This window comes from Cebus imitator, unplaced genomic scaffold (assembly GCF_001604975.1).
Source record: "Cebus imitator isolate Cc_AM_T3 unplaced genomic scaffold, Cebus_imitator-1.0 Scaffold647, whole genome shotgun sequence".
NCBI lineage: Eukaryota > Metazoa > Chordata > Mammalia > Primates > Cebidae > Cebus > Cebus imitator.
In genome coordinates, this window is record NW_016107962.1 from 152,814 (window position 1) to 163,782 (window position 10,969).

Below are 10,969 nucleotides of genomic sequence, written 5' to 3' on the forward strand. Positions count from 1 at the left end.
TATTAATATGATTACATGGTTTTCATTCTTTAGATTGTTAATATGATCAATTCTTGCATTCCTGAGATAAACCTCCCTTGGTCATGGTGTATTATTACTTTTGTATGTTGCGGAATTCCATTTTCTAATATTTTGTTGAGGATTTTTGCACCTACTATCTTTTGTCTGTGGTTGACATCAGGGTAATTCTGGACTTATAAAATGAATTGGAAAGTATTCCCTCTTCTACTATCTGGAAAGATAGTGGATAATTATTGTTATTCTTTTAATATTTGGCAAAATCCATCAGTGAAACCATTTGGACCCAGAGATTTCTTTTTCAGAAGGTTTTTAACATTCCTTAATAATTATAAGGCCACTTGGGTCCCTTATTTAATTTTGGTGAGGTCTATTAGTTTGTGGCTTCCAAGGAATTGATCCTTTTCATCTAAGTTGTCAAATTTACATGTGTAGTTATTCATAGTATTTCTGTATTATCCTTTTAATAATGCCTGAGAGGTTTGTAGTGATATCCCCTTTTATCCCTGATATTTGTTATTTGTGTCTTTTTTCTTTGTCAGTCTTGCTAGAGGTTTATTAGTTGCATTGATCTTTCAAAGAACTACCTTTTGATTTCATTTCTTTTGGCTGTCAATTTCATTGATTTATCTTTCTTATTTCTTCCTTCTGCTTTATTTTGATTTATTGTGCTCTTTTTCTAGTTTCTTAAATTGGAATCTCAGATTATGGATTTGAGACATTTCTTCTTTTCTAAAATAACATTTAATGCTATACATTTTCCTCTCAGTACTGCTTTTTCTGCAGCCCACAAAGTCTCATATATTGCATTTTCATTTTTGTTAACTTCAAAATATTTTCTATTTCCTTGGAGACATTTTCTTTGACCCATGGATTATTTAGAAGTGTGTCTAATTTCTAAATGATTGGAGATTTTATTATTATATTTTTGGGTATCGATTTCAGTTTTAATTCCATTATGGTCAGAGAGCATTTTTTTTTTTTTTTTTGAGACGGAGTCTTGCTCTGTCTTCACCCAGGCTGAAGTGCAGTGATGCCATCTCTGCTCACTGCAACCTCCACCTCCCGAGTTTAAGCAATTCTTTTGCGTCAGCCTCCCCAGTAGCTGGGACTACAGGTGTGCGCCACCACGCCTGACTAATTTTTTATATTTTTAGTAGAGATCGGGTTTTACTGTGTTAGCAAGAATGACCTCGATCTCCTGACATTGTGATCCACCTGTCTCAGCCTCCCAAAGTGCTGGGATTACAGGCATGAGCCATTGTGCCCGGCTAAAAGCATATTTTTTATTTCAATTCTTTGAAATTCAGGTTTGATTTGTTTTTTTCTTTTTGTTTTGAGACGGAGTCTCTCACTCTGTTGCCTAGGCTGGAGTGCAGTGGTGTGATTTCGGCTCACTTCAACCTCCACCTCCCGGGTTCAAGTGATTATCCCGCCTCAGCCTCCTGAGTAGCTGGGATTACAGGTGCCTGCCACCACGGCTCATTTTGTATTTTTGGTAGAGACATGGTTTCACCATGTTGGCCAGGCTGGTCTCAAACTTCTGACCTCAGCCTCCCAAAGTGTTGGGATTACAGGCATGAGCCTTTCTCCTTCATGTTACAAGTATATTATATATTCTGTATACATTGAAAATTCATCAGTGTTAAATTTTTTGCTTTGAACTGTCAAGCACATTTTAAAGTACTCAAAAGGAGAATAGTCGATTATATTTACCAAGATGTTTATCATTCCTGTTCTTCTTCCTTCATTCCTGATGTTCCAAGTTTCCTTCTTGTATCCTTTTTATGGTTTAAAGTACTTCCTGGCTGGGCACAGTGGCTGATGCCTGTAATCCCTCAGTTTGGGAGGCCAAGGCAGGCAGATCACTTGAGGTCAGGAGTTCAAGACCAGCCTGACCAACATGGTGAAACCCTGTCTCTACTGAAAATACAAAAATTAGCTGGGCGACATGGCAGGCACCTGTAATCCCAGACACTCAGGAGGCTGAGGCAGGAGAATGGCCTGAACCCGGGAAGTGGAGGTTGTGGTGAGCCGAGATTGCATCGCTGCATTCCAGTCTGGGCAACAGAATGAGACTCAATCTCAAAAAATAAGGAACTTCCTTTTAGAACAGGTATCATGGCTATGAATTCCCTTGGTTTTCTTTCATATGAGAATTCTTTATTTCACCTTCATTCCTGAAGGCTATTTTCACTGGATATGCAATTCAGGGTCAATACTTCTTTTCTTTCAGCCTTTTGGCATTTCAAAAATATTGTGTCGGCCAGTGCGGTGGCTCACGCCTATAATCCCAACACTTTGGGAGGCCGAAGCCGGTGGATCACAAGGTCAGGGGTTCGAGACCAACCTGGCCAATATGGTGAACCACACCACCCCCCCGTCTCTACTAAAAATACGAAAAAATTAGCTGGACGTGGTTGCACATGCCTGTAATCCCAGCTACTCTAGAGGCTGAGGCAAGAGAATTGCTTGAACCTGGGAGGCAGAGGTCTCAGTGAGCTGAGATCCTGCCACTGCATTCCAGCCTGGGCGACAAAGCAAGACTCCATCTCAAAAAAACAATGTTGTGTCATTTTCTTCTGTCTGTCTTAGTCTGTTTTGTATTGCTATCATAGAAAACCTGGGGCTGGGTAACTTACGAAGAAAGAGGTTTATTTGTGTCACAACTCTGGTGGCTGGAAAGGTTAACAGCATGGTGCTGGCATCTGCTCAGCTTCTGGTGAGAGCCTCATGCTGCATCACAACATGGCAGAGAAGCCAAAGGGGCAGCAGGTGCATGCAGAGAAACCAAACACAAGAGACAGCCTCACTTTATAACAACCCGCTCTCATTGGAACTAATCCATTTCAGAGAGAAATAATCCATGAGAACTAATCTAGTCTCAAAGAAAGACATTAATGTGTCTTAACAACCTAATCATCTCTTAAAGGCACCATCTGCCAACATTGCTGCACTGGAAACTAAGGTTTCAACGTGAGTTTTGGTGGGGATGCTCAAACCATAGTACTGGCCTTCACAATTTGGGATGAGAAATCCACAGTCATTGAAATCACTGTTCTCCTACAAGTAATGAGTCCTTTTCCTCTCAGTGCTTTCAAGATATTTTATTTTGCCTTTAGTTTTCAGCAATTTGATTATGTGTCTCCATGTAGGATTTATTTGGCTTTATCCTGTTGGGGATTGGCCCACCTTCTTGACTTTATGTCTTTACCTAACTTGGAAAGTTTGGGGCCATTATTGCTTCAAATATATATTTTTTTTCCAGAAATATATTTTAATATCTATACAATCACAGACACATATATTGTCAACAATTTAATTGCTTGCCATTATTTCTTGCATTTCCTCTGGGTTCTTACTAAAATACATACTTTATTAGTAGTTTTTTTAAGCAAGGGATTATGGATAGTAAACATTTTAGGCTCATGTATTTTTTGACGTATTTATTTTACCCCCATTCCTCAGAGTTTGGCTGTTTATAGAATTACAGATAGTTGTTTTCCTTCAGCATTGTGAGTACATGACACTATTGCCTTTGATGTCTATTGTTAATGAAAGTTCTACTGTCAATTTGTCATTTCTTTGTATGTGGTCCATCATGCTTTTGTAGATTATATTTTTCTTTAAGGCTTAGTGGTCAATAGTTTTGCTACAGTGTTTCTAGGTATAGATCTACTATCAATATCTTGCTAATTCAGTCTGATATTTTTCAGTTCAAAATCTCATGCGTTTCTTGAGATTTTTTGTCATTTTATTTTCAAATACCATTTCCTTTTCATTCTCCTATTTTTTTCTGCTGATTCCATTGTATACATTTCTGAACTTCTCATTCTACCCTCCAATGCTCTTCTTTCTCTGTCTTACTGTGCTATAATCTATAAGCTTTTCAATGTTGTTTTCCAACTTATTAGCCCTCTCTCTTCAGATATATCCAGGGTACCACTGAGATAATTATCAAGGGTTATTATTATAATTTTCAATGACTATATCTTTTACTTCCAAGATTTCCAATGTGTTCTTTTTCAAATCTTCCTGTTCTTTTTTCATAGATGCTGTCTCCTTCTTTGTCTTTGGGCAGTTAATATATTTAAGTTCTCATATTGATCTCTATATCCTCAGTTGTTAATTTATTTGTTGAATTTGCCAAATACTTTTATGATGATGAACTTCCTTGTGTGCTTAAAATTCCTTAAAGAGCTATTCTTGCTTCGGTGTTCTTCAGACACACCCTTTCTTTTCATATGACCTATATTTACTTCAGCCCTGGTCGGTCCAGGTGGGTTGCATAGTCCAAACCACTTCTCACATGAGCAGATTAAATTGGACACTTTGCTCCATAATAATGACTTAATTTTATAACATACCTTCATGAGTGTTGTACACACTCAGTTCAGATGTTCTATTGGGTGCTTGGCTTCTTCACCCATAAATTCAATGCTCTTAAAAGCAGAAATATATGTCCAAAACATTTTAATACACTATATATTCCATTTAAGAGAATAAGTTCCTTCATTTTGATGATCAATTTGAGGATAAATAACCAAAGACTTGCGAACTATAGGGGGGAAAATAACATCAGGCATGTCCCGGCTCTCTACAAATCTCAGTGTTGTATTTTATGCCTGTGAATGAAATTGCAGTAGTGTGCTTCCACTTCACAATCCCCTTAAAATATTTCCATTCCAGATCCCTTAGATCCATGAATTGTTTTCCTGAAAAGAACCATATTTTCAAAGAATCACATGGTGTGGTATTGTTATTCAACCTTTCATTACTCAGAGATGCTTCATGGACAGAATAAACCTTTGAGGAACCTGAGTCCCCTCTTTCTGGCAGAAAGCCATTTCTGAAGCTTTATTTTTATTTATTTATATTTTTTGAGATAGAGTTTTGCTTTTGTTGCCCAGGCTGGAGGGCAATGGCACAATCTCAGCTCACTGCAACCTCTACCTCCTGGATTCAAGTGATTCTCCTGCCTCAGCCTTCCGAATAGCTGGAATTACAGGCATACTCCATCATGCCTGGCTAACTCTTTTGTGTATTTTTAGTAGAGATGGGGTTTCGTCATTTTGGCCAGGCTGGTCTCAAATTTCTGACCTCAGGTAATCCACTCCACTCGGCCTCCCAAAGTACTGGGATTACAGGAGTGATCCACTGCACCTGTCCTAAAGCTTTATAAACTTAAGGGAGACCCTGTGGTGTTTATCTCATGTAAAGCATGCTCCTAAACAGGAATTGACTGTGTCTGGCTAACTGGGCTTGAGTGGACCCCTGCAGGGCCCGGGCAGGTGGAGGGAGTCTCATTCTGTGCTTGGATCCTAACAGAATGTGCAAACAGAAAGCTCTACAGAGCAACGAGAGCAGCAGGGAGGAGAAAAGGATCCTAAAACATGGAGAAAGATGGGTCAGAAGTGCACAGATTGTTAGCATCATTTCTTCCAAGATGCTAATGTAAGCCCTAACTATAAAAGGGCAGTGGCTTAGCTAGAATCTGGCCATTCTCCATACTTGTTCAGGACCCACAAGCTTGAGATATCATTAGCAGTTAAATTCCTTCAAGGAGTCAATGAGCCAAGGAGAAAGAATCAAGCAAAGACACAACACATGTTCCCCTCCCCAGCAGCCATTCCCCTTTCCCTTCTTTTCCCCTCCCCCCCCAGCCCTGTTTCATGGCTAAATACATTGCAATGCTGAAAACAACATAAGCAAGGCTGAAGGCAGGGGCTTGAGTGTAAAACCAGGAGTCAACGGGCCACCAAGATAAGTATAAGGAGAATTATGGTCACAGCAGATGATGAGCAGGAGGGCTAGTCTATTTCTGGTGGGTGACTTTACCATCCCCCATGTGGTACGGTGACATTTGAGCAGGTCACCTGCAGTTCAAAGACTGAGCAGACACCACCCCACCCCAATCAGTCCTCCCTCCCTGTACTGGGAGGGCCTGGACCTTTGTGGTAGAAAGTCTTTATATAGACTCTGTCCATGCCTGAAGTAGAAGACAGGTGCCAGAGGCTCTTCCTTGGGCTCATACCTCCCCAAGTAGAACACTACACCTGGCCATGGTGTTCAATAGTCCGTTGATAAGGCCAGTTGCCAAGTTTCAGGGAGTTTGACAAGATCTTTGTAGGCCTGGCATAGAAGAAGTGGCAAAAGGAAGGAAGGGGATCTTTGACAAGAGAAGGTCCTAGAGCTGATGATTTTGGTGACTAAGAGCCTCATGTCCCAAACTCCTGATCTCAGGTGATCCTCCTGCCTTGGTCTCCCAAAGTGACCAGCCTGGCCAACATGGTGAAACCTCATCTCTACTAAAATACAAAATTAGCTGGTGGCGGGCACCTGTCATCCCAGCTACTCAGGAGGCTGAGGCAGGAGAATCGCTTGAACCCGGGAGGCAGAGGTTGCAGTGAGCTGAGATCGTGCCGTTGCACTCCAGCTTGGGTAACAGAGCGAGACTCTGTCTCAAAAAAAAAAAAAAAAAAGAACTTCATGTCATTATCTCTGACAGTCACTTTAGGTTGGCTTACGCCATACACACTGCAATCCTCTTCTGCCTTCCNGGTGTCTCCACTGTCCTCAGCTGGACTGGTGTCTCCGTTGAGGAACACCGTGCTGAGATTTTATTCTCTAATTCCAGCTCTCTGGCCGGGGTCGGTGACATCAGCTTCGACTCTGACAGCCAGTTTCCCCTGGATGAACTCAAAATCGACCCCCTGACCCTCGACGGCCTGCACATGCTCTACGACCCCGACATGGTTCTGGCCGACCCGGCCACCCAAATATATATATTTTTTGAAACAGGGTCTTGCTCTATCACCCAGGCTGGAGTGCAGTGGCACAATCACAGCTCACTGCAGCCTTGACATCCTGAGCTCAAGCAGTCCTCCCACCTCAACCTCCCAAGTAGCTGGGACCACAGGCAAATGCCACCACCCCTGGCTTGTTTTTGTTTTTTTGGAGAGACAGAGTCTCCTTATGTTGCCCAGGCTGGTCTCAAACCCATGGGCTCAAATGATCCTCCCCTCTTGCCCCTCCCCCCCTCCCCAGTGCTTAAACAACAGGCTTGAGCCACTGCCTTCACCCGGCCCCAAATATTTTTTCTGCCCCACACTCCTCTCTTTCTGAGGCTCCAGTAGCTTGAAAATTAGACTTTTTGCTGTTGTCCCACAGGTTCCTGAGACCGTTGTTGTTTTTCAGTCTTTTTTTTCTCTGTGTTGTTCTGGTTTAATATTTTTTATTGACCTATCTTCAAGTTCACTGGCTCTTCACTCTGTCGTGTGTATTCTGCTGTCATACCTATCCAGCAATTTGTTTAAATTTTATCTTTCAGTTCCAAAATTTCCATTTGGTTAGCCTTTGTGTCTTCTCTTTTCTATTCCAATACTTTCCATTTTGATATTTGTTTCAAGCATGATTGCTCATTCAATCATTTTTATAAAGCTGCTTTAAAGTGCTTGTCAGATAATTCCAACATCTGCATCATCTCATTCTTGGCATCTACTGGTTGTCAGTCCCCATTTGAATTGAGCATTTCATTATTCTTTGCATGCTGAGTAATTTTGGATTGTATCCTGGCCATTTCGAATATTACGTATTCATAATACATAATATGGGCCTTGTTTACGTCACATGAAGAATGTTGATACATTTGTTTTAGCAAGCAATCTGTACAGTTAGGTTCAGGCCACAAGTTCCATCCTGTCTCCTGTTGGTGTGGGATTTTTTTTTTCCATTCAGTTTTCACAGATTTTACAGCATTATTCAGGTCCATCCCATTGTGTATCACCCAGTAGTGAGTCTAGGACTTGGATGGAGGTCTAGCATTAGCTCAGCTCACAGTCTTTGGTATGTAAATCAGGAACCAATCCATGCACATGCAGGTCAGGGGCTGGGGAAAGCAATGCCATAAAGTTGTTTATGAGTTCCTGGGCATAAACCTAACCTGCAAAGGCCGGTTCATTGGAGCTCTCCAAGGTACCCGGTGGATATGAAAGCCCAGGCTGGCCTCCTCCTCCCCAACCCCAACCCTCACTATGGCCCACTAGTTGTCTCTGGTTCTTTTTCATCCCCACTTCTCAAAAGAGGGTGTTGAGACAGAAACAGGGCTGGCACAGGGAGGCTCCCAAGGCTCCAAAGAGTGTATAGAGGCCTTTATTGTGGACCCTCAAAAAAACAGAGATGATCTGAAGCCTAAAATAGGGAATCTTCCCCCACCTCAACAGAACTGGCTAGCCTCCTAACCCAGTCACTTCCAGCCCATTTCTCAATCAAGGTAGAGAAGAGAGGAGTGGAAGGGCTCCAGGGAGCTCCAGGGGCCACAGTAGTGTGTTCTGAGAAGTCTGAGGAGGGAACCACCAGGAATTACAGGTGATCTGAGGCCCCTAGTGTAGCTCTCTTGCCCTCTCTGGAACTCCTGGACCGGGAACTCAGTGTAGTGGGGCACAGGCTCTAGCTCCACTCCCCAGTGGTGGAAGCCTCCACCCTGACAAATGTTAAAGCCCTGCCCTATCTGAGTCTTTTCTGGCCAATTGACTAAATGGTCATCTAGTCAACCAAACTTCTAAAAGGAACAGTTGGTTGAATCAAGACATCTGGTCAACCTGTGCACCCAGATTTATGGTCAACCCCCAAATCCAAACATCGTATCAAACCACAAAGCAGGCCATCTGGTCAGTCTGACCTACCAAAAGACAATGTGTCATGGTCCCTCAGGGTCCCTGCACATTTGCGCTAGGCATGCCAAGAATGCAAGGTCCTGACCACTCTTTACAGAGGCAATGGCTCAGTGAGCTCCCTGGAGAAATGAGGTAATATCTCCTTCCAGACAAAAGCAAGACTTGTCACTTCTCATTATAAAAGCAACAAATCCACCACATTCAGTGTATCTCTCCTATAACACAACCCCCTGTGTGCGCACACATGCATCTAGGCCTGCCTGCATACCCCTCTGAGACCTGGGGGCGTGGCCAACCAGCCCGAACATCATGCTGATACTCTGGCTACTGCTTTTGCTGTAAATAGTAAAGTCCTTTATCTCTGACCAAGGAGTCTCATGTCTTCTGCTTGCCTCCATAATACAAGACATCTTGTTGGCTTGAAATAGGGTAAAACCTCAGACCCTTTACAGTTCTAGACATTGATTCTCTCCCATCAGACACTGAGTTTAAGGTCCTCAGGTAGGCACTAACACCAGACTCCTCACACCAGACACTAAGTGCCTTCCCCCTGCCAGATACTATGCCGCCTACTACGAGGTCCCCAATTCCCCCTTCAGAAGCTAACTCCACACTAATAGCTCCAGGACCTAAGTCCTACTTTAAGCTTCAAGGCTGAGTCTTGACCTCTCTTGCTAAAAAGCAAGTGGGGATCTCTGCCTCCAGAGGGCAAGTCCCAATTTATGCCACCAGCACCAGGTTCCCCAAATGCCCCTCCAGGGACCAACTCTCCTCCACTCCCCCTACAGATGCTAAGTTCTGATTTCAGCTCCCAAGTCTAAGTCCCCACTTCATAGTCCTGATAGGAGTCTAATTTTCTCTGCAGAGGCTAAGTCCCAACTGTCACAAGCAGTCGCTGAAGCTGTCTTACCACCCGATCTCAGCCTGAGGATTTTGTGACCCCATCTCTCATGCAGGGGAGAAAGGAGAAGAGAGGGATTGGCAGAGGTAGCCCTAGAGACTTCCACAGAGGATACTGAGTCATTTTAGAACAGACCCAAGGGAGGCCAGGCACAGTGGCTCACGCCTGTAATCCCATCACTTTGGGAGGCCGATGCAGGCTGATCACTTCAGGTCAGGAGTTCGAGACCAGCCCGGCCAACATGGTGAAACTCCATCCCTACTAAAAATTTCTGTAAAAAGCTGGGCACCTGTAATCCTGGCTAATTGGGAGGCTGAGGCAGGAGAATCACTTGAACCCTGGAGGGAGAGGTTGCAGTGAGCTTAGACGGCATCATTGAGCTCCAGCCTGGGCAACAAGGACAAAACTCCATCTCAAAAAAAAGAGAGAGAGAGAACAGACCTAAGGAAAAGCAGGAACAATAAGAAGCTCTGAGTAGGGACTGCCGACCGTCCATGTCTGCCTGGTCTTTAGATAATAACCCAGGCATCTAGTGGCCCCATTTCTTGGGTAAAGGAATTTGGAGGACAGAAAGACTGACATGGGAAAAAAAAAACCCAGGGGCTAACACTAAGGGTGTCCAGTCCCTTTAGGGAGGACCCACTGGGGAACAGAAGTAAAGCCAAACTCCAGTACATGCTTCCCCAACAGAGGTGGCTAGACATACAACCTAACCCTGGGCACTTAGTGGGCAGGGAAGACAAGAGTTGGGGGGAATGGCACAGATCAGCCCTGGGATTCTCCGTGGTGAGTGCAGTGGCCTTTCAGGAGAGGCGCTACAGGAACTGGGGACATCCTATGTCCCAAGAAGCCTCCCTACACACTCCATGCAGCCAGCCAGCTTTCCAATAACCACCAGGGACTTACGGCCCAGTTTATCACAAGGAGGAGGTTGAAGAGTAATGGAACACCATGGGATGACCCCTGGGGCCAATGCAAAGGGTAAACCTTCTGTGGAACAAGGGCTCTTTGAAACCCCATCTGGGCTCCATCCTCTCCAGCCATTTGGCCACCTGGCATTGTCCTGGTCACTCTCTGACACCATAGCCTGGAAGCCAGATTGACTTGCTCAGCCCCCAGGGCCTTCTACGTAGAGCACAAAGTTCCTTTCTGGAGGTCTCTTCCAGACACCTGTCTCTAGGTGTACAAAAGCCCCAGGTTAAGCTCCTCACACCTCAGGAGGCTGTTTTGGGGTTTTTTGTTTGTTTGTTTCAATACAGGTTCTTGCTCTGTTGCCCAGGCTGGCTACAGTAGTGCTATCTCGGCTCACTGCAGCCTCGAATTCCTGGCCTTAAGCAATCTTCACGAGTAGCTGAGACTACAAGCTCGCACCACT